We start from the raw sequence: 25,023 nt of genomic DNA on the forward strand, positions 1-25,023 counted from the left end.
CCTTATTATGCGAGGTGACATAAGCCAGACACAAAAGGACATATATTATATGATTCCATTTATAGGAGGTACCCAGAATAATCGAATTCTTGGGTAAAGCGAGTAGAATGGTGACTACCAGGGACAGGGGTAGATGTAGCAAGGCAATATGTTATTGTTTAATGGGTACAGAGTTTAAGTGTAGAATGATGAAAAAGTTCTGGAGATGGATGGTGGTGATGGTTGCACAACAATGTGGATGTACTTAATGCCCCTGAATTGTATACTTAATAATGGCTAAAGTGGCAAATTTTATGTTATAAATATTGCACCACAATTAATTTTTTTTTTTATTTCACAAGAACTTGCTGGAAACTGTAAGGAAGAGAGAGTCAGTAGAATACCAAAGTCATAGCAGTTAGCAGGGGGTCAAGCTTTACAGGATACAGGTGTGTTCCCTGGTATCTATTTTGCTAGGCAGTACTTTCTATCCATGCAGTTCCACTATTTCATAAGTAATTAACTGTACAAGAGATACAAAAATCAATCAAAATATGCAAAATATTACTGTACTCTTACCATGTTTGAGTTTCCTGAATTTATTTTTTTCTGAACTTAAACATTTAAAAATACTCTCAATTATAATCTCTGTTAAGTGAGCCCTTTCTTCCTCAAATGGTAGTGAGGGCTGCTAAGAATCTAATTCATTGCAGATAGGAAGAGAATATAAGCCATTTACATATAAATCACAAAAAAGATTAATATTATATGGAAATTAGGAGTTTCCCAAATATTTATTTGGATCGTGCAGTGCCTATATTCAAAATGAGATCCAGTTTAAAAAAAAAAAAAGGGCACAATTCAGCTCCCTGCAGTTTGTCCCATGCTGGTCACCAAAGCATGTGCTCATTATACAGACCTCTAGGCAGACTTAGTAACCCCTTTGAAATTAAGAAAAGGCACCATCTTCTACCATTTTCTACTTAGCTCTCTGCACTTCAGCCACCCTGACGGTCTTTGGTCTTTGCTTTTCCAGGAACACATCAAAGATGCCTTCAGGCTGGTGCAACTGCAGCTCCTTGTGAATGCAATGATCTTCCTGTTGCTTCTGGGCATCCACATTTCCCCATCTCCTTCAGGTCTCAGCTCAAAGACCACCTCTAAAAGGCTTTTCTAACCATCCTTATTAACTAACGCCTCCTTCCCTCAGATCTCTCTGTCCAGCTACATGTTTCTCCACAGCATACAGATAGTGGTTTATGTTTATTTACTCATTATGTCTCAAAATTAGTGTGACTCCTCCATGCTCTATCTACACTGTCTGCAACAGTGCCTGAGTAGCCACTCAATAAATATCTGCTGAGAGAAGAGAGTGAATAAAGGAAGAAGGAAGGAAAGAAGGAATTTCTGTTCAATTGCAGAACAAAATGCTGAGAGCAGTGGTGCTGAATTTTAAAAGCTGACCCAGAGCCACTCAGCCTCCCTTTACCGCTACCCTTAGGATCTCTGCCAGGCTCTCCCTCCCCACAAACCTCAATGGCATGACACCAATTTGGATGCCAACTCCTGACCTACACATTTTGGAGGCCAACCAGACATGGCTGAATGACTGACTGATCACCAGCTCAAGACAAATCAGTTGGAAGTTTTAGTTTTAACTTTTTAAAAGAAATATGATTGTTTCATGACCTAGTGATAAAAACGCTAGGTATGAGAAGTCTAAATTACTAAATTCCTCTTAACCTATTTCTCCCACATACTTAGAAAGTAAGTTTCAGTGAAAAGGAGCTATTTTTAATGAGTTAAGCATATACTTGTGAAATAAATATGATTCATTGCTTCAGCAAATCTGTATTGAGAATGGCTGCATATAAGGCACCACACAGAGATGCCGATGTGAAAAAGCTATGGTCTCTACCCTTAAAGTCTCAACAGTCTACTGGACAAGCTGCCAGTCAACAACCATTAGAACTCAGATATACCGTAGAACTCAAGGTTCCAACTGTCATGTTTACGTACCCCACTCAAAGTACAGCATCTAAGTAGACACTTGATACTTAAAGATCATTTGCATTATAAAATTATAAATATAATGCAAAATAAATTAATTTTCCAAAAATATTTTAAAATCTTTAAGAGCAAACACCTTGAATCATTAATGTTAAACACTTTAACTGACATAAATCATTGTCTCTTTGTGACAATAAGTACTATGATTAAGATTACATTTGAGTGTATCAATTTGGGGTACCCAAAATATCTGTACTCTTCTAATTAAAAAGGTTTATATTCTCAATTTCTAGGACATAAGAACTTTAGATGAACATTGTCTTCTTCTTTCCTGACACTTTACAAGGTCACTTTGCTTTTCTCTACTTCTCCATCCCCTAACACCCAGGATCTTGTATGTGGCTTCATTTCTTCTTTCCTCTCCATTTCATTATTCAAATTTGAGGCTGAATGAACTTTGTCTAGATGTTTCATACTCCTATCCTTTTTAATGGCACTAGTCTTTTTCTTTCAAACTCTTGCTCATATTGGGAAAGTTCATTGGTTTCCCCAAAATAAAAGAAGCAAAACATTCACATCGTGGCCAAGGCAGAGTATTACAATGACATCCTTTGACCAGGAAAGCAAAGCCACGCAACCTTAAAAACAACCTCAAAAACACTTTAAACTTATGGGTGCATTTCATAATATCATAATGTCCTCAAACTTCCATCTAAATCGCAGCTTCTGGGATCCCTGGGTGGCGCAGCGGTTTAGCGCCTGTCTTTGGCCCAAGGCGTGATCCTGGAGACCCGGGATCGAATCCCACATCGGGCTCCCGGTGCATGGAGCCTGCTTCTCCCTCTGCCTGTGTCTCTGCCTCTCTCTCTCTCTCTCTCTGTGACTATCATAAATAAATAAAAATTAAAAAAAAATAAATCTCAGCTTCTGTTTAATACAAATACACTACCCAAAAATCAGTATTCAAAATGAACACTGAATAAGAATCTGTCTTATTCTCTAGTGTTGTAATTACACAGTTTGCTTTAATTGCAAATGTAGATTATTTTAGCTCCATTGTGGATTGAAAAGACTTTCATCCTTGTTAACATAACTCCTAGGCATATTTGGGTGGAATACGTACAACCACATTCATAGGACACATACAATTTTGTTGCCTCTAAAAAGAATGCACATTACTCAGTTTAGTGATCACTGCAAATCTTTGGGAAAGTTAGCAAACTTCTGAGCCTGAGTGTTCTCACCTCACATGGTGGTCGTAGGGATTTAAAAGGAGCATTTGAAGGACCCTTAATGAACCGCTTGGCAAAAATGAGAGCTCCATATTTGAGGCTATTAAATTAATGCTATAATCAGTAATTTTAACGTATGTAAATGATGCTGCTACCGGTATTTCTCTTAATGGCAGTGTACCTGTTCATATATTCATTTTCTGTCTATGAACTGTTGCCATGATCTACCTCTTACAGTGCAAAGTCTCTTATTCTTTGTAACTGAGGAAGAATCACAGATTGCTAAAGAAAACAATAAATAAAACCAATTCAATTATTACCCTTAATATGATGATTTCCTTTACGAGATTCCGGTTTTTGTTAATGATTACTACTGAAAGAAAGTAAGCAAATGGTCATATTGGCAAATGTTTCCTTCAAGCTCAGACATCTTATTTGCTGATTTAAAAATTTAGAGTTAAAAAGAAATTTAGAATTACATTCCTGATGACTGAAGTACTAGAGTAAGTTTGATTTCACACGTAAGTGAGAAATTTCATGATATGATCTTTAAAAAAAATTCCTATCAAAGTAGGTAGTTTTATGATGTATAATTAGGATATCTGGCAGGTCCCCTCCACTGAACTGCTCCCTATTAATGAAAAATTCTGAGGGATCACGTTCAAAAACAGAAAGAAAACATAACTGAATAGTTAACAAAGTCTTGAATTTTAGACTCTGCTTTCATTTTTCCTACTTAATAAGGTTTTAGGTACTTCACATAAACTATTTGTAATAGCTTATAACTGACAACTTTACCAACAGAATTCAAAATGGAATGATCCTATTTAGAGATGTATAATTAGGACTGTCTTTTAAAATAGGATTCAAAGTAAATGTAACAAGAGTGAACTTTAAATGCTGTACCATTTGTATTCCAATAGAACACATTTTGATTATAATATACTAAGTTACCAAATATCTATCTACCATTATTGAAAACCTCCTTATCATGTGCAAAACACTGTAATTGCTTTTTTGAATATATATATTCTGGGACGCCTGGGTGGCTCAGTAGTTGAGCATCTGCCTTTGGCTCAGGGTGTGATCCTGGGGTCCCAGGATCTAGTCCCACATCGGGCTCCCTGCATGGAGCCTGCTTCTCTGTCTGCCTATGTCTCTGCCTCTCTCTCTGTGTCTCTCATGAATAAATAAATATTTTGTGTATATATATATATATATGTACATACATACATATATATATATACACATTCTAATTTGTATAGAAACCTTAGAAGTGGACACTTTCAATTTTACAAATAATGAATTTGCATTTGAGAAAAAACATTTGGCTAAGACCACATGTTGAGCAAGAGAAATATCTAGAAAAACACATTGTAACTACACTAATATGAATACAAATTTATCCCTCTATGTTTTTAACCCTTTATAAAAATATTTTATAAATATTGCAAAATACAGTAAGGAAGTAATATGAATTTTTAAGAATGTCTCTGCATATCAATCCTATAAACATTAATTCCTGAAAGTCTACTACATGATCTCATGAGATTGTAAGAACCTTGTTCCCACTTGAGGATGCTATTTCTCTTCTCCCTATATGAATTACCATGAGCGAAGTTTTTCCAGGGTAACAAGTATATATATTATGTTAAGGGGGACAAATCATTACTTATACTTTGTGATATTTTATTCCATGAAAGAATCATCTATAAAGATTAGTCTCATAATATTTATCTATATGGAATGCTAACTTTATATCATTATCTAGAGAAAGCAAAGGAAGGCATAATTTTTCAATAAAATATTCTATGTATCTTATTCAAAATGTACATACAGTTAATAAGCTATCCTTACTCTAAACCCTGAAAGAAGCATTGTCCATGGGACTTGAAAAAAATAATCATTTAGTGGAGTTAAACCAATAAATAAGAGGATATTTCCCCTATTTTACTTTTCTGTACATATTTTAGTATCTACTATTTACTTCTTTTTTGAATCTCTAATTACAGGCTCTTAGAGAGATGAAAAGAATTGCTTAGATTCTAAGATACATAGTTTATGAGCAACTAGTACAGTTGACAAATACCACTACATACTACTACCTCTAGTAAAATCACCCCTATTTAAAAAAAAAAAAAATCAGATGACGCAGGATGTCTAGTTTGGCACATAATACATAGAAATTTCATTAAAAATCTCTACAGGAATGTTTTGTGCTTATGTTTTAATGCATCTATCTAATCTTATTAGTTCTTCTCTAGGAGCTCAATTTTCCAATTATTTGTACTAATAGTTTGACCAAAGAGTGGAGCAAAATTTGTCTTACTGCATATACATCAAATGTTCAGAAGATGATATGTAAAGAGAAAAAAGACATAAACTGTAGAACAGAGATGGTAGGTTGACAGTGTAAATGTACTTACTCCCTCTAAATTTCTAAGTGAACATCATAGTTACAATTAGTTTTATTGTATTCTGGCAAAGCATTGTAAAAAAAAAAAAAAAAAAAAACCCAAGGAGACATTTTAAAGAAATTGTATAATCAATACAGCAGTCTCTCAAACACCTGACACAACAAAAGGAAATCATGAAATGAAGAGTAATGAATTTACAATTAAAGAAAATAAGGTATTTTAAAAATAGTAATACATGACATTTTTGGGTCCCTATTATATCATTTTAAAAATCCAAAGGTAATCCATTTCCTGTATAAAAGAAGCAATAATGGCATGTTTTCATTGAAACTACAGTTGTTATTCTAAAGACAAGAGAAGAAAGAATTCTTCTCAATGTGGCTAAAAAGATCTCAAATAATTCAACTGTATATACAATGTCAACTCAAATTTGTCTGTGGCAGATTATATTTATTGGCAATGTTCAAGGCATTCCCACCTCCTGTCCCTCTATGTCGTGGTCTGGCATTTTTCCTTACCACCCAGAAGAGTTTTGTTCCTCCAAAGTTTATTCTACCGTCAGCTGCCAAGAGCTGATGGCTTTCCCTGTTGCCTAAAGCCATTTCCTTCCAGCTATGGGGGTGGGGGGTGGGGGGGAAAGAGCCAGTTTAACCCTCAGTGAAGAAATTCTGTTTTGCAGGATGGCAAGACACCAAAACCGTTTTCTCACATTCTGCAAAAGTAGTCTACCCACATTCTGGGGATGCTCTTCCATGAATCCTCAAGTGAAAATTATTTTTATACGACCTTATAATACTCATTTTATAATGACAGTGCCATCTTAAGTGCTATTCTAATGTAAATATTTCTGAAGAAAGCTATAATACCTCTGAGTAAGAAAAAACATTAGCTAATTTCGACATGTAAAACAGAGGGTCATCTTCAATTAGTACACAGAGGCACTCCAACACATTACAACCACAATGTGCCACCACCTTAGTAGCAAATTTACAAAATACCTGGTGACAATTCATGAAATAGTTTAGTCCTTCCAGAAATAAGATTGCCAAATTCTTTACAATAAAAAAAAAAAAAAAAAATGTGGCCGGTCACTTGCTAGACAAAAAACAGAAATCAAAGCTTTTTGCCTAATTGAAAGCTAGGTTTTTCAATTATATGTTAATACCAAGAATGTTTAATATCTCTAAATACAGACTCAAAAAAATAATGGGTGGATTTACCACTACACAAAGTGTGTATATTTGTATAAATTCTAGTACAAATATGACATTATCATTAACCATCATGAATTTTGGAGCCCCATTTCCTCCACACCCAGTAACAGTGATAGATCTTCACAGATGAGCCCATACTGTCTTTCGGAACCTTCCTGAGCAGACACTTGGGGTTTATGAGATAATCCGCCCCTTGAACCTGGCATAAACACCAACATGGATCATGCTGGCACAGGCTCTATGGCCTCAGCCTCAATCGACCATACTGCCATCAACTGAACTCATTCAAGTATCCATTTTTATTACAAAACAATATTTTAAATTTAGTGATTACTAAGAGACCCTCAAATTCTTGGCAAAAGATACATAACTAAATCTAATAAGGTCATTGCTGTGTGTCAGAAGTCACTCATACAAGAGTCATATTGGCTTACACGCTCCAATTTTCCTTCAGGATATATTTTAATCCAGTTGTGGTCACTGCTTTCCAAAATATATGCTATAGTCTACTTACCTCTGAACACATCATTGCCTAGCCTGCTGAAAGATGGGGATACATCTCAGACTATTTCACTTCCTCAGAATCATAGTACAGGGTTGTAAATGCACCAGATGCTCAACAAATAAAAAAGAAATTGAATCATAAAATGCATAAATTGACTGGGTTGACGTGTGTTATGGTGAAATAAGTCATATCCTTGTACTCTATTATTCACATAAATATTTAGGAACCTCACACCACTTCATGCCAGGTACTATTCTGGACATTGGGCCAACCATCAAGACTCGGTCTCTCTTCCTTTTTGGAGCATTCAGTATTCAAATCCACAAAATATGAGCATGCTACAATAAGCACCAAGAAGGAAACAAAGAGTACCAAGACAGAGACTAACAGATGACAACCTGGGACGCCTGGGTGGCTCATTGGTTGAGCATCTGCCTTGGGCTCAGGGAATCATCCCAGGATCCAGGATCTGGGATCGAGTCCCACATTGGGCTCCTTGCAAGGAGTCTGTTTCTCCCTCTGCCTGTGTCTCTGCCTCTCTCTTTCTGTATCGCTTATGAATAAATAAATAAAATCCTTTTTTAAAAAACAAAACAGATGACAACCTACTTTCAACAGGTGATCAAGAATGATCACCTGAGGAAGAGACTTTTGAGCTGAGATTTAAAGTTTGAGAAGGTGAGGCACATGAGTGGCTCAGTGGTTAAGCCTTTGGCTCAGGTCGTGCTCCCGGGGTCCTGGTACAGAGTCCCCCAACAGGCTCCCTTCAGGGAGCCTGCTTCTCCCTCTGCCTGTGTCTCTGCCTGTCTCTCTGTGTCTCTCATGAATAAATAAAATCTTTTTTAAAAAATAAAGTTTGAGAAGGAGCTAACCATTCAAAGAGTGAAAGGAGGAGTCCAGGCACTGGCAACAGCATTTAAAACAGCCTCAGGGGGGATCCCTGGGTGGCGTAGCGGTTTGGCACCTGCCTTTGGCCCAGGGCGCGATCCTGGAGACCCCGGATCGAATCCCACATCAGGCTCCCTGCATGGAGCCCGCTTCTCCCTCTGCCTGTGTCTCTGCCTCTCTCTCTCTCTCTCTGTGACTATCATGAATAAATAAATAAAATCTTAAAAAAAAATCATTAAAAAAAAAAAACAGCCTCAGGGGGTGAAATTATTCCATGTGTTCTAAGTACTAAAAGACCAGTGTGACTCTAGTCACATATAAATGAGGGGGATACACTCCAGTGAAGTCATAATGAAGGGCCAGATTAGAGTGAGCTATATGCTAACATAAGGAATGTGCTGTTGATTGGTTTCTGTTTCTGCATTGATTCTTTTTTTTTTTTTCCTTCTATGCAGTTAGCTAATGAATGTTTTTAAGGAGAGGCATGATAGTATGCTTTGTATGAAGGGTGAATCGCAGGGAAGGAAACTATGGAAGTAGAGAGACTAATATGATGCATGGAGCAGAAATCCAGGTAAATATGATGGTGGTTTGAACTAATTTACTGGCATAGTAGATATAGAGAATAAGGCAAAAGAGATATAAATGAGAAGTACAATTGAATAGAGATGTTTGGAAGAGAAACTGATAGATCTAAATCTGGACTAGCTATAGATGGTCTTGAGGAAGAGAGAAAGCAATCAACTTTTGGAGGTTAAGCCATTTATTCAGATGTTAACCACTGCGGGAAAGGATCTAAAACAGTTTGAGGGAAAATCATCATCATACCACTATGATATTTAGAATGACCCATTTACATTAATAAACTTTAAGCTCCTCAGCAAGGTCATGCCTTGGATTAGAAAAATACCAAATAAATCCTTCCAGCATATCCCATTCTTTCATATATCTAGTAGGAATAGAAATTAGATAAATGTTAGTCACTATTATCCATGCAAAATGCCATTCTTTTTTTTTTTTTTTTTTTTTTTCCTTGCCACAAAGAAAGTGGTTTGGTCATATTGAATAGAGTGACTCACCGACGCCACCTCTGAATGTCTTACTTTTTCTTTGCTGACAAAGCTCACCTCAGCAACAAGTAGCAAAAACACAGAAGCACTACCACAGGAGGGCTCCCATGATTGTTTCCCACTCCTAGGGGACACCAAGAGGCATAAGGATGCTGTTGGCAGAGAGCCAGACCTGACTCATCTTTCCTCTGTACTCGACAAGGTACCCAGCTGGCCCTGCCCTAAACCATAGGAATCATGCCATATTGTCTACTGAGCCTCTGTAAAAACACGTCACGGTGTCTGTCCCATGATTGCACAACGGTTCTCTTCCAAAAGCGAACCTCCAATAGACAGGTATTGTAAAGCCATGCAAAATGCAAAAACTTCTCTTGAGCAAAACTATTACCCATTGCCTACATAGAAGGCACGCTCTCCAACACATCAAATGTCCTATTTTGTCTAGTATTTTGTGAGGAAGCTCTTCTAACAATTGTGATAACTCCATACGTACGGATCAGATAAGATTAGCTTTTAAATAATCAAATAAAAATTCTTTAATCCTATTTATCATAGTTTCTAAGGGCCTGAAATCTAGTTTCATTATTTTAAAACATGGAAAAAGAATTTCAAGACTTTTCAATAAAACGGGCTATTTAATAATTGGATCTGGTTTGCAGATTATATATAGTTAGGTTTTAAATGTTAGGTTATAATGTTAGGTTTAAGTGTCATAGTTAGGTTTTAGGTGTTAAAGCAAAAATCGGGAAAATGTATTTTAAATTCTCAAAGGAAAGAAAGAAAGAAAAAAATCTTTCTCCTGTCCACAGGGAAGGAGGAGAAATAGAAAAGAACATGAATTGTATTTCTGAAAAGAAACGAACCTCCCAACGTTGGCACCCAGAAACTGAAAATCCACCGTTCTTTGAAAAGCCTGTGCTGACCTGGTCTTTACCTTACTGCAGTTAGCTTTTTTTAAAACTCCCCTATGCTTTTCAGATAAAAAAAAAAAAAAAAAAAAAAAAAAAGAAAAGATTCTTAGCGTCATAGGAGATAAAAATTACTGGGGAGGCTGCAACTATAATTGAAAAAAGAAACACTAAAAGAACGAGTCAAATGTTTGCTAGAATCACAAAAGTTGAAGTTTTTGGTGTGGTCATCTTGTTTTGATCTTTTGTCTTGAAGACAAGTAACAAAAATACCTATTTTTTTTCCCATTGAAAGTAAGTGACACTTTCAGTCGAGACCAAAAACAAGTTAAAAGGGCTCTGAATCTTTTCTGAGTATCACTGTAAAATGCTTATTCGTTTGGGGAAAAAAAAAAAACAAACAAAACAGAAAAGCAGAACCGGTGTGCGGAGCCCGGGGCGGCGGGGGGTGCGGGGCCGCGGGGTTGGGGGCCGGCGGGGGGTGCGGGCCCCCGAGGGGTGCGGGGCCGCGGAGGGTGCGGGGCGGCGGGGGGTGCGGGGCGGCGGGGTTGGGGGCCGGCGGGGGGTGCGGCGCGCTCGCCGCCGGCAGGTGGGTCCGCGGCCGGGGCTGCACGCTCAGCTCCGCAGACGCCACCTGACACGGGCTGCTTTTTTGCCTTTTTGCTTTTTTTCTCGCAAATATGCGACCTGGCCCTTGGAACCGAAGCCCACCCCACAATTCTGCAGGCACAGACAGGCCTCCGGCGCGCAAGCCGCCGCGTCGGCCGCCTCTCCCTTCCGCATTTTCGGAGCCCGCCAAGCAGAGCCGCGCGGCCGGGACCCGCCGAGGACCGGCCCCGCACGGGACCCCGCGGCCTCGGCTCCTCCTGCAGCGGCCTGGACCTGGTCCCGCAGCTTCTCGCCTCCACTTTGCAGGCGGCGCAACACACCGAGGGACGGGCGGACCGACACAGGTGGGTGTGGCGGCCGAGGGAGCGCCGGCGCGACGCCGAGGGCTGCGGGCTCCCGGGCCGCCCCCAGGGGAGCCCCGGGGAAGGCACTTACTTGCACCCCGGCCGGCCGACGGCGCCCACCCAGCGCTCAGCGGTCCCGCCCGCGACGGGCGCGCTCCCCGGGGGCCCGGCCTCGCCCCGCCCGCGTGCCCTCGCCGCTCCTCCGCCCTCGTTCCTTTGGCTCCTGCTGCTCGGCGGGCGCCTCCGCCACCAGCCGCTGGTCCCCGGCCCGGCCCGGCTTCAGCCTCCGGGAGCGCGGACCTGCACGGACAGCGCTCGGCCGCCGCGGGCGCGCAGGCGAGGCCCCGCCGACACCCAGCCCCTCCGGCCCGGGCGCGCCCAGCGCCGCCCCGGCCCCGCCCACCTCCACAGGCCCCGCCCCCGGCCCCGCCCCCCCGCGCGCTCCCCACCCGCGCTGTCCACGCCCGGCGGGAGGCGCGGGGAGCCCCGGGGCGGCCCGGCTGCGGCATCTCCGCGGGCGCGGGGAGAAGGCTCCGGAGCGGGGCGCGGCCTCGCGCCCACCGCTACCCCGCCGGGGGGAGGGGGGCGCGCCCGTGTGTGTGAGTGTGAGTGAGTGTGAGCGTGTGTGTGAGCGTGTCCCCGTCCTGCAGCCTCCAGGGCTCTTCCCTGGCCTCACCCCGCCCCCCGCGCTCCCTTCCCGCCCGGCACCGTCTGCGAACGTTTCCGAGAAGTCCCTGTGGCGGTTTGGTGGGAAGCGGGGGGAGGGCCCCAGGCCCGAGGGCACAGGCCGGGCCGGGGTCTGCGGGGCCCGGAGGATTCGGGCTGCGAATCGGTTCCTTCTCCCAGGCTTTGCCCAAGGAGACCGGAGAGGTGCCGCCCAGACCTGTCTCTAGGCTGCGACCTTTTTCTTTACTTCCTTCCTCCCCTCCCCTCCGCTCCCCTCCTCCCCTCCCCCCTCCCCTCCCCCTCCCCCTCCCTCCCTCCCCTCCCTCCTTCCCAGATCCTCTGGTTGCGGGACCTTCTACAGCAGGCAAAACCCCGTTTCCTTTGGAAGGTGTGCGGAGGAGTCAGTGGCCGCGGCTGCAGGGGGAGACGTAGGTAGGGGAGAGGCTGCCTTCGCAGACCTGGACCCGCGCGTCTGGATCCATCGTCGGTCATAGAGGTTCCAAGTTTAGAGCTGGGTACGAATGAGCGTGAAAACGAATCGTCATAAAATCTTTTGTGGTGTGTGTGTGCGTATGTATGTATATTTTCTACAACAGCCTGCTGGGAGAAACAGTAATGAAAACAGGATTATCTTTTCAAAGAGAAATTTCCACCAGAAGGAAAGATCAAAGGATTATGTTGGATTTCTGGATTCAGGCCTTAAAAAGAGGGCAAATCACACTGTGTAGTGTACAGTATAGTATAAATGTAAGTGGTGGCATTTGCACCTGTAGTTTGCTTCCACACCTTCTTGCTGTGGAAATAGTTAGTGGTCAATACACAGGATTTTAAATCCCAGGGTTGACCAATCCCAGCTGCCTACTGAGATTCTGAAGTTTGCCCTGGGGCGCTGACCTTAGATTCCTGGGGCCCTTGAAGAAAGGAAGCTTTCTGTTTCACAGGCTCTCCACTGAAGGGTGAGCTTGGCCACTTGAGATAATTCTTAATGCCACATCACAGCCACCTCATCTTCTCTTCCGTGATTGGTCGCGTAGAAGAGTTCAACTGTACTAAGAGTGAGAGCCCTTATTTTTTTTTTATTACACTTAATCAATGCTGCTTTCTCTTTTTTGACACCTTCAAGTCCCTCCTCAACTAAATTGTCCAGTGCAGTCACAGTGAAGTAAAATGAGCTCAATCAACCCTTTGTCTTAAAGCTCCCTGACATCTGATCTCATTTCCATCAGGAGATAATCCATATGATATTTAGAATAATTATAAGACAGGCACCTTTGGTGGGTTGTCATATAGCACCACCCAGAAAACAGCACTTGGGATAGTAATGAAATATTGGGCTGGGTAACCCATTAATATAATGAAGTGTAGCAGTTTTTACTAGTGGAGAAAAAAAGTATGTTGCATCAGTGTGTTAGGAAAGAGATTTGGTATCCCTTTTCCTCTGCCACTAAGAAAATAATGAATAACCTACACCATGCTTTGTCAATGAGCATATATATATATATATATATATATGTATATATGATATATATGTATATCAACTGTATATATATATATACAGTTGATCTTTGACCAACACAGATTTGAAGTGTACTTAATATGCAAATTTCTCTCAATATAGATACTGGAAAATATTTTTGAGATTTGCAACAATTTGAAAAAACTTGTAAATGAACCACATAGCCTAGCAGTATTGAATGTTAATATTTGCAATGCTGTATCGTGAATATGACTGTAATAATGCATGCCACAAAAATTTTATGATTCATTCATTAGCATATACACTAGTCTAACATGAAGCAATCATATCAATTATACTAGGCTACCATAAAGCAATCACATTGCTGCCTCTTTGTTATCAATGCATGATTTGTTGTACCTGTATATAAAAAATGAATTTCTTTTTCACATTATCTCTTTTGGTTTTGGTGTCTAGTGTTAGTTAGTAATACATGTTCTACTCCAAGAGTTTAGTCACAGGTACATATTATACATGATATACTTACACTCTGGTTAGGGATCTTCAAAAATAAAACTTCCTTGGTCTGTCTGAAGGATCCCTGGAAGGATTTGCCTATGAGCTCATTGGCAAAGCCTGATGTATATTATTAATTATCTTCTCAATTCTCTTTTATCTTTCAACCATTTACCCCAAAACTGTTTTACGATTCATTTTTAGTCTCTAAAGCATTTGTAATCTGTTGCTTTTAGTCTATGCTGTCTCTGTTTTTAATCACTTTTTTGGCAGAGATTTATGTCTCTGTTTAAATCCAGAAAAGAACTGAAACTCTTATTAAATATTATAGTCAACATACCTAAGTTCATCAAGCATTAAGTGATGGTGTCACCTGTGCCATTGAGAAGGTTAAAGGGTGGACCTGAATTATGGAAGGCAGAAAAGAGAATCTGGTTGAACCAGCCAACAACCAATAAATCCCTTAGGCTATTCACAAATGATGTTCTATAATTTGGGCACAAAAGGTAGAGATGTTTACATATTGAAATTAACCAATATTACATTCCAAGACCAGAACAGGAATAAAAAATTTATTTTTTATAAATAAAATAAATGGAACCATGGAAAACCGCACTTCTTTCTCCACATTGCTTCTCCAATTTTTAGAACTTCTTCAAATTTTCTGGAGGAGAGAGAAATAGACAGTACTATGAAGGCAGTAAATTAAACAGTACAGTACCCGCAGTTTGTTTTTTTCTCATTAAACAAGATTATAAATCTATACTTATCGTCTAATATCTGCTACGTGGCAATATTCTAACTTGAGTAAAAACAATTATGCTGTTGTGAAAATGAAAGAACCAAGCTACAAATTTTTTTGTATATACATAGCTAAAAAGCAGGTTTCAAAAGTTTGGTTTCAAAGTAGGATTAAAAAGAAATAGAACTACAATTAAAACAATGCAATACACAAGGAAGATTATTAGTCATAGTTTGGAATAATAAAAAGATGGACAAATTATGCAGAATGAAACAACGAAAAGAGGTTTCCTAAATATATCAGCATTAGAATATTCGCTCTTCTAATTTGACATGGTGGGAGTTTTTGTGCTAGTAAACTCATGTGAAGAAAAATAAACATGTTTTATCTTGCATGTAGTAGATGCTTAGTAGTGTAGTGATTGATCAATTGTTCATGATGAATTTCCACTAAGTCAAACAGCCCACCGATGAGTCCTTTACTAGAACAATGCTTTTGCTGATCAGATGCTTTCTATGGAATTTCATTTCATTGAAACTACTATTCTCAAAGTTCTTTTCTTGCAGAAGCCTTAGACTAGACTAGGTTAGCCAATATATGAAACATTTGTGTGTAGACATTAGGCAACATGATACAGAAGACTGATCACTGAGAGAAAGGACGTAAACAAGGTGAGTCCTATGATGGTCCCAACGTACTACGTGAGATTCGTTTACAGACTGTAGCACAGGAAGGGGGAAATAGGAAAAGAGCCCTGCAGTGTCCTTGAATTGAGAAGGTGGAAACTGGAGTTTGAGAAGCTGAAGCATCTCAAATTTGTAGGACAGAGTACCATAGAGAAGAAACCTATACAGAGATCTGAGGAGTACCCTCAGGTTTTTGGTGGATACTGACATGTGGTGGTGTGAGAACCCAAATACCTAAGGCCAGGGAAAGAATTAATGGAAAACTGTAGGTCACAAAATCCCTGGATATCACACAGCTAGAAATAATTTGCATTTCCCCCAGCCAAAGTAGAAAAACTTCATCATAACATGAGATATTGCAGAGTCCTTAGAAGAGTATTATCTTAGTAATGAGGCTATATTAGTTTTGAATTAAAGCTGCTTTGGATTTACAATAACAAAGCTTTAAAGCAATACTTAAAAGGACCCAATTGATTTCAACTTGCTTAAATTCTAGCCAGAATAAAGTCCAACACTTTCTAAAGTATTTAATGATATAAAATTAACACTGACTAGCATCCGATTTAAAAGCTTACCAGGCATGCAAAGAAGCAGGAAAATATGAGCCATAGTCAGCAGAAAAGTCAATCAACAGGAACTGAGCCAGAAACAGCAAAGATGATAGAATTAACAGTTGATGACATTAGGTTCCATATTATAAGTGTGCTCTACATGCTCAAGACCCTAGAGAAAAATCTGAACATCATGAAGAGAGAAATAGAAGATATTAAAACAACAAATTGGAACTTCTACATATGAAAGGTACGGTACCAGAAATGAAAATCCACTCTATATAAATGCAATTCGCAGAAGAGAATATATATATATATATATATATATATATATATATATATGAAAAATAGGAAATTCATGAGCCCTAAATCACAAAACTTCATGTGCAACCTTTTTAAACAAGTTGACTACTCTCATTCCAGACTTTAATTTGCCTATATAAATAAATATGTCATTATTATTTAAAACAATAAAACATTAATGCAATAATTGCTTTGCAGTTATAATAATTTGTAGGGAGCTGGGATCATCCTTAGCTTTGGATAAGCATTTTATTATATTTACCTAACATATTGCATTTATATTTATTAAGTTCACCCTCAAGGATCAGAAATTTTCTTCCATTAAGGATATATGAAACAGATCCTGAAGATAGTTCCAAAGAGAAATTCAGAAATATTTCAGCAATAGTGCTAGTGAAATCAAAATGTAACTTCCCAAGCTGCTACTTTAAGTGGGATAATAGCTATTTAAATGTATTAATTTCAGTTTATTTACTGAATTGAAACTTCCCTTATGTGACATGAAATATAGTTTGGAAATATAGGCATCCTTTTTGTAGTTATTTTGACTGCTGTCAGAAGTGGAGTTTTGACTAATTTGACTGTATAGTCTAAGATGTGGTAGTAACTGAGTTCTGTCTACTCGTTAACTTTGTTAACTTTGTTAACTAGTAATTGTTAAAGCAAAGATGGGAATGGAACATTTGAGAAAGAAGAAACTGTTAAAAAAAAAAAAAAAAAAGACAGCAGACCTAAAATGGAGTCACTTGTGCTAAAGCCCAGGTCAGTAAACCAAGCCTTAATACCTAACTTAAATGCAGTTTCAATCTCTCCAAAAAATATAATCTTGAACTAGTCAACCTGGAATTTTGTTATCTGTACTAGTGAGATAATCCACCTGATAGACCCAAAGAAAGACAAAGTAATCATCTCTTTCCTTGTCCTGCCCCCCTGCCTATAAAGGTCTCCCATTGTTTAACTCCTTTCTGTTTGCTAGATGGAATGTTGTCTGATTCATGAATTGTTGAATAAGGTCAACTTGATCTTTAAATTAACTCAGTTGAATTTTGTTTTGGTTTGTTTTAACAAAACAATGGAATAAATATTCCCAATCTGTGGATCAAGTTTGGAGAACTAAAAGAGTGGTAAGTCTTGGGGAAGTCCACAAGTTCTCAGTGTTCACAAGGTCTTGCCTATATATGTAAGATCTTATTTGCTACTTACAGATCCCCACATTCTAAGTACTAAATTTATTTTTTAAAAGATTCCCATACTGAAACTTTGTATCATGTAAATAATAATCAGTTAAGGTTTATTGTTGAAATCCTAGATTTTCAAATGATCTGATTAACTACTATCGTGGCTTTTTGACATTAACTTTTTTTTTAACCTTGTGTTTTAAGCACTTCAATAAATAGACTCAAATTTTTGTAGCTTTAAGGAAAGACACCTGCACACACCAAAATTTTTAAAGAAAAAAAAGAAATTCATTTTCCTAAAATAGATTATATTTTATAGTGATGAATTAGATATAATAAATTATAAATTTGAGGTCTTTTGTAGCAATGTCTAAATTTGTTAACTATCCACCAAAATATTGGTATCTGAGACTGCATTATTATATGGACTGTAATAAAGATGGGTTGAATGGTAAATAACATGGTATTTTTTTAAATGGTCAGTATATTTTTATAACAAATTCAGAAAAGTAATTAGGTTTAACTCTTGAAATTATTTTAGTCCTTGCCAGTGAGATGAATGATAACACTTGTTGAAGTTTTAACAGGTATTTTTAAAACTTTTCTTGTTTAATCCAATTAATCCATACAGCAATGCTTTGAAGTAGGTAATATTACCATGCCCCTTTTCACAGGTGAAAACACTAACTAATGTGAGAGATTAAACAACTTGTCCAAGGCTACACAGCTAATATGTGGCAGAACCAAGATGTCAGCCTAAGCAATCAGGATCTGGAGCCCGTGTGTTAAGCAACAAGCTGTATTACTTCCATAGGAAGTGGCTATTCTATGTCTGTCAATATAAACATTCAGAAGACATTGGCCAGGCTACCCTACAATTATGAATTAAAAATTAAATTTGGTAAATGCAGGTGAACAATATAAATGTAAGGTAAGTAAACCTCTCAGGAGTTCATTTATTCACAGTTAAACCTGTTAACTGAAATCAAGCATGGCAGAGAAGTTACACCACTTCATAGTATAGTAGAAAGAGGACAAAAGCCATTTCCTAATTTACCAATCATTACTGTGTCTTTTCATGGGCATGTCTCCTAATCTCTGTGTGTTGTATTTTTACTTTTAAAAGATTTTATTTATTTATTGAGAGAAAGAGAGAGAGAGAGAGAGAGAACAAGCAGGGGGAGCAGCAAAGGGAGAGGGAGAAGAAGGCTCCCCACTGAGCAGGGGGCCCAATATGAGGTGGGATTCAATCTCAAGACCCTGAGATCATGTCCTGAGCCAAAGGCAGCTGCTTAGCCAACTGAGCCACCCTTGGCACCCCTCTCTGTATGTTTTAGTTTTCTCCTCCATAATGGAAAAGTTAGTACTAAATTGTTTTTAAGGTCCTTTCTTCTCTAACCTTTTAGATTTCTTTTATATGAATATGTGCAGTTTTTTAAGTCAAACTCAAATCGAATATTATTTGATTGAAACATATAGCCTCCAGAAAAATTGTTATTTGTGAGCAACATCTATTCATATTTTTTCTATGACTCCCACTTCTGGAAGGTGTTACCAAAATGGCTAATTAATGTATTTTGACACAAATTAAGAGAAGTAATCAAATGAGATTGAATTGAATAGAAATCGTAGGTTCAAATATGAAATCATCTAGAGTACTGGATTATGAGTTTCCTTCAGAGGTATCCCATTACAAATTCTAGCACCCTGCCTAATGTGAATACTCTGTATATCCTATTAATTTGCATACATAAAGTTCAAAATCCTTTTCATCCACTTTCATTTTTGAGAAATGCTACATCTACTGCCACCTGGTGTTCATAATGTCAAACATTTTAGAAAGTCAACTGAAAACCTTTTACATTATTTTGTCTTTTCTTTCTTTCCTTTCCTTTCTTTCTTCCTTCCTTCCTTCCTTCCTTCCTTCCTTCCTTCCTTCCTTCCTTCCTTCCTTTTTCTTTCTTTCTTTTCTTTCTTTCTTTCTTTTTCTTTCTTCTTTCTTTCTTTCTGTCTTTCTTTCTTCTTTCTTTCTTTCTTTCTTTTTCTTTCTTTTTCTTTCTTTCTTTCTTTCTTTATTTCTTTCTTTTAGATGTTCTAAGATAAGTTTTAGGTTTTAGGTTTAAAAGCAGTTTTAGGCTTATACCAAAATGGAAAGGGATGTATAGAGATTTCTCATATGCACCCAGCCCCCTCAAAGGAATAGCCTACCCTATTATTAGCAACACTCACAATAATGCTACATTGTTTTTAACTCAGAAATGAAATTCTGTTGTCACATTACAATCACTAGCAGTCCATAGTTTACCTTAGAGTTCGCTCTTGGGTGTTGTATATTCTATGAGTTTGGACAAAGGTGTAATGACATAGATCCACTTCACCAATGTCACACCATCTTGATTACTGTAGCTTTATAGTAAACTTTGAAGTTAGGTAATGCCAATCCTCCAGCTTTGTTCTTCTTCAATATTATATGGCTATTTTGGGCCTTTTGCCTTTCCACATAAACTTTGGAATCAGTTTGTTAATATCCATAGAATAACTAGACATGATTTTGATGGGATTGCAATGAAACTATGGATCAAGTTGGGAAGAACTGACATTTTGACGATACTGAGTCTTCCTATCCATAAACAGAGAATAACTCTTCATTGATTTAGTTCTTTGGTTTTACTCATCTGTTTTGTAGTTTTCCTCATATGAATCTTGTTAAAATTTTATCTACATGAAAAGCAAAGGGAAAAGTATGTTTTGTTGATGTTCAGATCTAAGATCCATCTCTAGATGAGCAGAAGGGAACCACTTCTGAGTATTTGTAAGAGTGATATGAAAAGAAGTCATTTCAGCTAATAAATATGAAAGGTTTAATTTAGATTTATTTTATTTTTCTGATATATATATTTTTAAGTTGAGATATTTCTTAATAATTTGTAATTGTTTAATGCAAACTTTTCTTCCTCTACTTGTGATTTTGTCACAAATATTCATCGAACTTATTTTTAAGGGGACCCCACTTGATATAGAAAAGCCTTCCTCAAATCATATAATCTTATGTTAGTCTCTTGATTTACAACAAAGCAAAACAAAAGTCTCTCAGAGATACATATAAATTTGAAACAAAAGAGAGGGACAGTATAAATAGATGTAGAAGTTAGGATATTTAATTTTTTGAAAATATAAATATAATTATCATTTTATAAAGTATAATTTATTTTTAAAGTAGATCTCAAATAAAATTTGTTTGAATTTATAAACAAGATACTTTTCTCCTTCCATTAAAATAAAATAGTTTGGAGGAAATTCAAGATATGGTGGTTGGAGGCACTAGGTTTCCTGTCTAGAACCACAGGATGGACCAGAAACCAATGAGAGAAACAGGGAAATGCCTGTAGAATAAAAGTCTTTAAATGGCATAGAGTGCAGAAGGTAGGTAATAGTATCCATGGGGTACCCATACTCTCCAGAAGAGATGTACATACAGCTCTTCAGGAAAGTCTATTTAATTCCAGGGTATTAGTTGTCTTGTAAGGCCTGAGCCCATCTTAAAAGTAGATTACTCCTGAGTGTGCCAAGGCTTTGAATAATTCCTAATAGTGTTCTAAACAGATATCAAACATGAACATTGCCCCTAATTTCTCCTCTCACTTTTCCTCCTTTTACTGCTCTGTGCTCTTGGAGGAGAGGAGAAAAAAGTAATGGCAAGTAGAAGCAGATGTGGGGAGGCATCTGATGATGATCTTTGTCCTTCATGATAAAATGCAAAAATATTAATAACCAGGGATGCCTGGGTAACTTAGTTAAGTGTCTGATTTTGGCTCAGGTCATGATCTCAGGGTCCTGGGATGGAGCTCCATGTCAAACCCTATGTTGGCTAGTGCTCAGTGAGGACTCTGCTTCTCCTTCTCAGCCTATGCTCCCATTTGTGCTCTCTCTCAAATAAATAATTAAAATATTAAAACAAAAAGCATTAATTACCAAAGTACTATTTCATAACTTTGTGTCTTTGCTTCTGGGTTGGCTTTGAATGGCTTTTGTCCACAAATACATGATCAAAGAAATCCTACTACATGTTGACAAAGGAAGAGTCAATGGCAAATATTGGAGATTTATTGGTCTACAAAATGTAGGCACTTTTTGTTTGATCTAAGCAAAGGAGGGATCCCTGGGTGGCGCAGCGGTTTGGCGCCTGCCTTTGGCCCAGGGCGTGATCCTGGAGACTCAGGATTGAATCCCACGTCGGGCTCCCGGTGCATGGAGCCTGCTTCTCCCTCTGCCTGTGTCTCTGCCTCTCTCTCTCTCTCTCTCTCTCTGTGTGTGTGTGTGTGTGACTATCATGAATAAAAAAAAAAAATCTTAAATAAAAAAAAAATTAAGCAAAGGAGAAAGAAAAGAACAACTGTTTTTCTTAGTTCCTGCGATTTCTTTCCTTCTTTTTTTTCCCCCTTCCCTCTTTTTTCTCCCTTCCTTCTTTCTTTTTTCTTCCTTCATTCATTTCTTTTTTTGGAAAAATCTACACCAAAGTTATTTATTTCCACCACTATTCCCACTGTCCTAGTTTGAGTGGCATGAACTTTTTTCTGTGTTATAAAAACAGTCTCTATATCTGCTCTGTCACCTTTAAGCATTAGCAACTCTAACCAATTCTCCATACTCCCTCTTTAATGGGTGGCCTTCAGGACAAAGGTCGAAAACCCTAACATATGCATTGTTATTTTTAGCAGCAAGGCTTTGCTCTTGCACCTTCCTTTGATAGAGCACTCTGCCCCACCACCTGTGCTTAACCCACTCTGATCATCCTGCAGATCTTAAATATCACATTTGCTAAACCCTGATTGATGAGCTAAGTATGGGTTAAATTCTACTTCTCCATGCTTCCATTATATCCTGAATATTCCCTTATCGAAACATTTACCACATTTTATTATGATGCTTTGTGTGGGTGCCAGCAAAAGTATTCCAAAAAAGTAATGCTTGAGCTGCACTTGGGAGGTTGCTCACAAGTTACTCAGGTGGTTTGGGTTAGTTGGAGGAAGGACACATCCCAGGCAGAGGAAATATCATGTGTAAAGATAGGAAACTTTGTATACTGCAGGTAACTCCAGTTTCTGTATAGATGAAGTATTGGAAGCACTTGAGAGAATGAGAGAAGATAAGCCAGGAGGAAAAGAGGCCACAACAAGTCTCGAAAATGCCCTGCTACATTGTCTGGCATTAATCTGGAAGGGAGACATTCTAAATGTTTTACAAATATGAACTATCACCATTGTTATTTTAATTCTAAAATCATTATTCTTAAAAATATGTATTTCTTCAACAACACTAGGAAGAGTGATTTGAAAAATATTCAGTGGAGAGAAAATAAACACTTAAAGAAACTAATGAAGTAAAAATGAAACAGTATGGTCAGCACTGATAGTTTTAAGTACAATTGAGAGGAAGTAAGTAGTTATTGTAGTCAGGTGGGAGAGTAGATAGAAATATTCAGGATAAATCAAAAGATTTTGACATGGGTGACAACAGATGACAATGATGATTTTATTAACAATCCTACCCTCAATAAATAGTACAAAAAGTGGATTTAATGATGGAGGATGAGTAAAGTTGTATACATACTGAGTTTGAGATGCTGTGACAAATACAAGTGGAACTGTTTAGTAAGAAAGTCTGATGTGTGGACATCAACATAGTGTTATTAAAAAATTCCAAATATGATATTTAACACCTATATATTATATATTTTTAAATTACATTTTGATACTGAAAGAGTATACACAACATAATCTAAGAATAACAGTAATTTAACAGGAAAAAAAAACCTTGGTCGATATATATATATATATATACATACACATATATATACATATATATAGTTAATCTTATATATACTGCTAATTTTCTGAACTAGAAAGTTACAACTTAATATTATTTGCAAATCTCATTGCATGTAATTATTTTCTTGACTTACGTTTGTTACTTTAGGAATCCATATTTGGTAGCAAAACCCAAAGAAGAGAACAAAGATTTGATGTATCACAGTAACTTATAGCAGATGATGTGGTGTGTTACCCATCCCAATTCAGGAACAATGGATTCATTCCTTAAGTTAGAGGGAGTTTTCTTTGATTCCTTTATCTCAGAAGAAAGTCTGTATTGCATTGGAATATTGAGAAAAGTGAGTCAATCTCTGTATGAGAGAAGAAACCCTAGAAATCTGAGGCAATATTTCTGACTTTGCCTTGACAGTTTGAGAATAAAAGGGTTAGAGACCTGGTAATGAATGGACTAATTGTTAGAACTGTGAGGGGTATGGAGACTGCAGAGCATTCCAGGACAGCTAGATGTCCGCTTGCAATGAGGCTATTGGCTGGATGCACTGATCCCCAACACAGAGAAGTCCGAAGTTGAGGACTGGTGAAAACTCCTCATGGACTTGTACCAACCATGGACAACATTGACAGCCTCTTGTCTGGAGATAGACTGTAGTATGATAAAAGCACAGAGTGCACCCCAAATCGAATGATGCACAAGAGATCTGGACTTAATAAGCACAGATAACTTGAACTCCAGATGCTTGTCCGAGAATTTATAACATTTTTTGCTTCAATACTGTTGTTGAAAAAAAAGGATATTGTCTGAAGATTCAACCATCCCTATGTACTTCTGATTTCTGGACAGCCCCCTAAAAAGACATATATCTGAACCAGGCCATCAGTGAACTGTAAACTGGCACCCAATTGATGTAAATTGTTTTCCTGACCTCTTAGGCCATTAACCCACATTAATAGATATTATCATAAGCATCAGTCTCCGGGGACCTGGAGAAGGAAGAGGATGGCGACAGAAGGCTGAAATGATGGCCACTGGCTAATTGTAGCTTTTAATGATCTAACCCTACAGGTTTTTGGAAGTCTTCCATATTATACATATTTGAAAAATGATCTGTATCACCAAGCTGGGTTGGCAAGGACACTGTAGTTCTCAGGAATTAAAAACATAATCACTGCATTTTGACTGATTTATTTCCTTTAACGTTCTTCTATCAATCAGTTTGCCTTCCATCATTTCCCCTAGTGATTTAACTTTGTGGTATCACTCATCAGGAGCTGTAGAATAATGCAATCTTGTTTCTATACTGCATTTAAGTTCAAAATTCCTTTATATAAACAAAGTTAAGAAATATGCTTGTGTCAGTATTAAAGAATAACTTCCCTTTTTAAAAAGAAGCAACCCTATGAAAGGATAAAGCTTACTGTGGTATCTAAAAGCCCCGGGCTCATAAGCAAGTGAAGCTGGTTAATGTGTTGAAGGTGTTTGAGTGTTCATGACATATCAGGCATTGGCACACAATCTCATTAAATTCTCATTACAAACCAGGGTGTAGGCACATTTACTACTCCCATTGAACAGACAAGGAGCTTATCTTAAATACATAACTTTATACGCAAATAATAAATGATGCTATACCACCTCTTGTGAGTGGAAACAAAAGTCAACAATTGAAGAAAGGGGAAAGAGAAGGAGGGAGGGAACAAGAGAGGGGGGAAGAGACAGAGACAGAGACAGAGACAGAGACAGAGAAAGAAAAGAGTAGTTTCCTTTAGACTGTTGGAACAAGAAACACTCCTTTTCATTTCAGGGCTCTTTGACCATGCAGTTTCCTCTGATTATAGGGCCATCCCCATTCTCTGAAACTCTCTTCATCAATTATATCTCAGTTTGAAGCCAATCTTCAATTCCCAAGACTGGGTCACA

General features: G+C 38.2%; 1 protein-coding gene and 1 long non-coding RNA gene across 18 annotated transcripts in view; one reads left to right on the top strand and one right to left on the bottom strand.

Annotated features, from left to right (window-relative positions):
* Window positions 1–11,354, bottom strand: part of SCN9A (sodium voltage-gated channel alpha subunit 9) — a 159,829-nt gene extending 148,475 nt beyond the window's left edge. For both annotated transcript variants that reach the window (XM_038584714.1, XM_038584713.1), the window contains exon 1: window positions 11,268–11,354. The gene's annotated coding sequence lies outside the window, so the exon portion shown is untranslated. The remainder of the gene's footprint in view (window positions 1–11,267) is intronic.
* Window positions 11,355–11,781: 427 nt separating this feature from the next.
* On the top strand, window positions 11,782–24,289 carry LOC102153897. 16 transcript variants are annotated; one of them, XR_005384642.1, is made up of 8 exons: window positions 11,782–12,046; window positions 12,231–12,357; window positions 12,484–12,589; window positions 12,784–12,897; window positions 15,813–16,043; window positions 16,748–16,858; window positions 17,949–18,205; window positions 23,251–24,289. It is a non-coding gene; the product is annotated as an uncharacterized LOC102153897 (long non-coding RNA). The 16 variants fall into 16 exon arrangements; XR_005384637.1 differs by lacking the exon at window positions 12,484–12,589 and adding an exon at window positions 15,109–15,227; XR_005384638.1 differs by lacking the exon at window positions 12,484–12,589 and adding an exon at window positions 15,123–15,227.
* The last annotated feature ends 734 nt before the right edge of the window (window positions 24,290–25,023 follow it).

Source organism: Canis lupus, chromosome 36 (assembly GCF_011100685.1).
Source record: "Canis lupus familiaris isolate Mischka breed German Shepherd chromosome 36, alternate assembly UU_Cfam_GSD_1.0, whole genome shotgun sequence".
NCBI classification, from domain to species: Eukaryota; Metazoa; Chordata; class Mammalia; order Carnivora; family Canidae; genus Canis; species Canis lupus.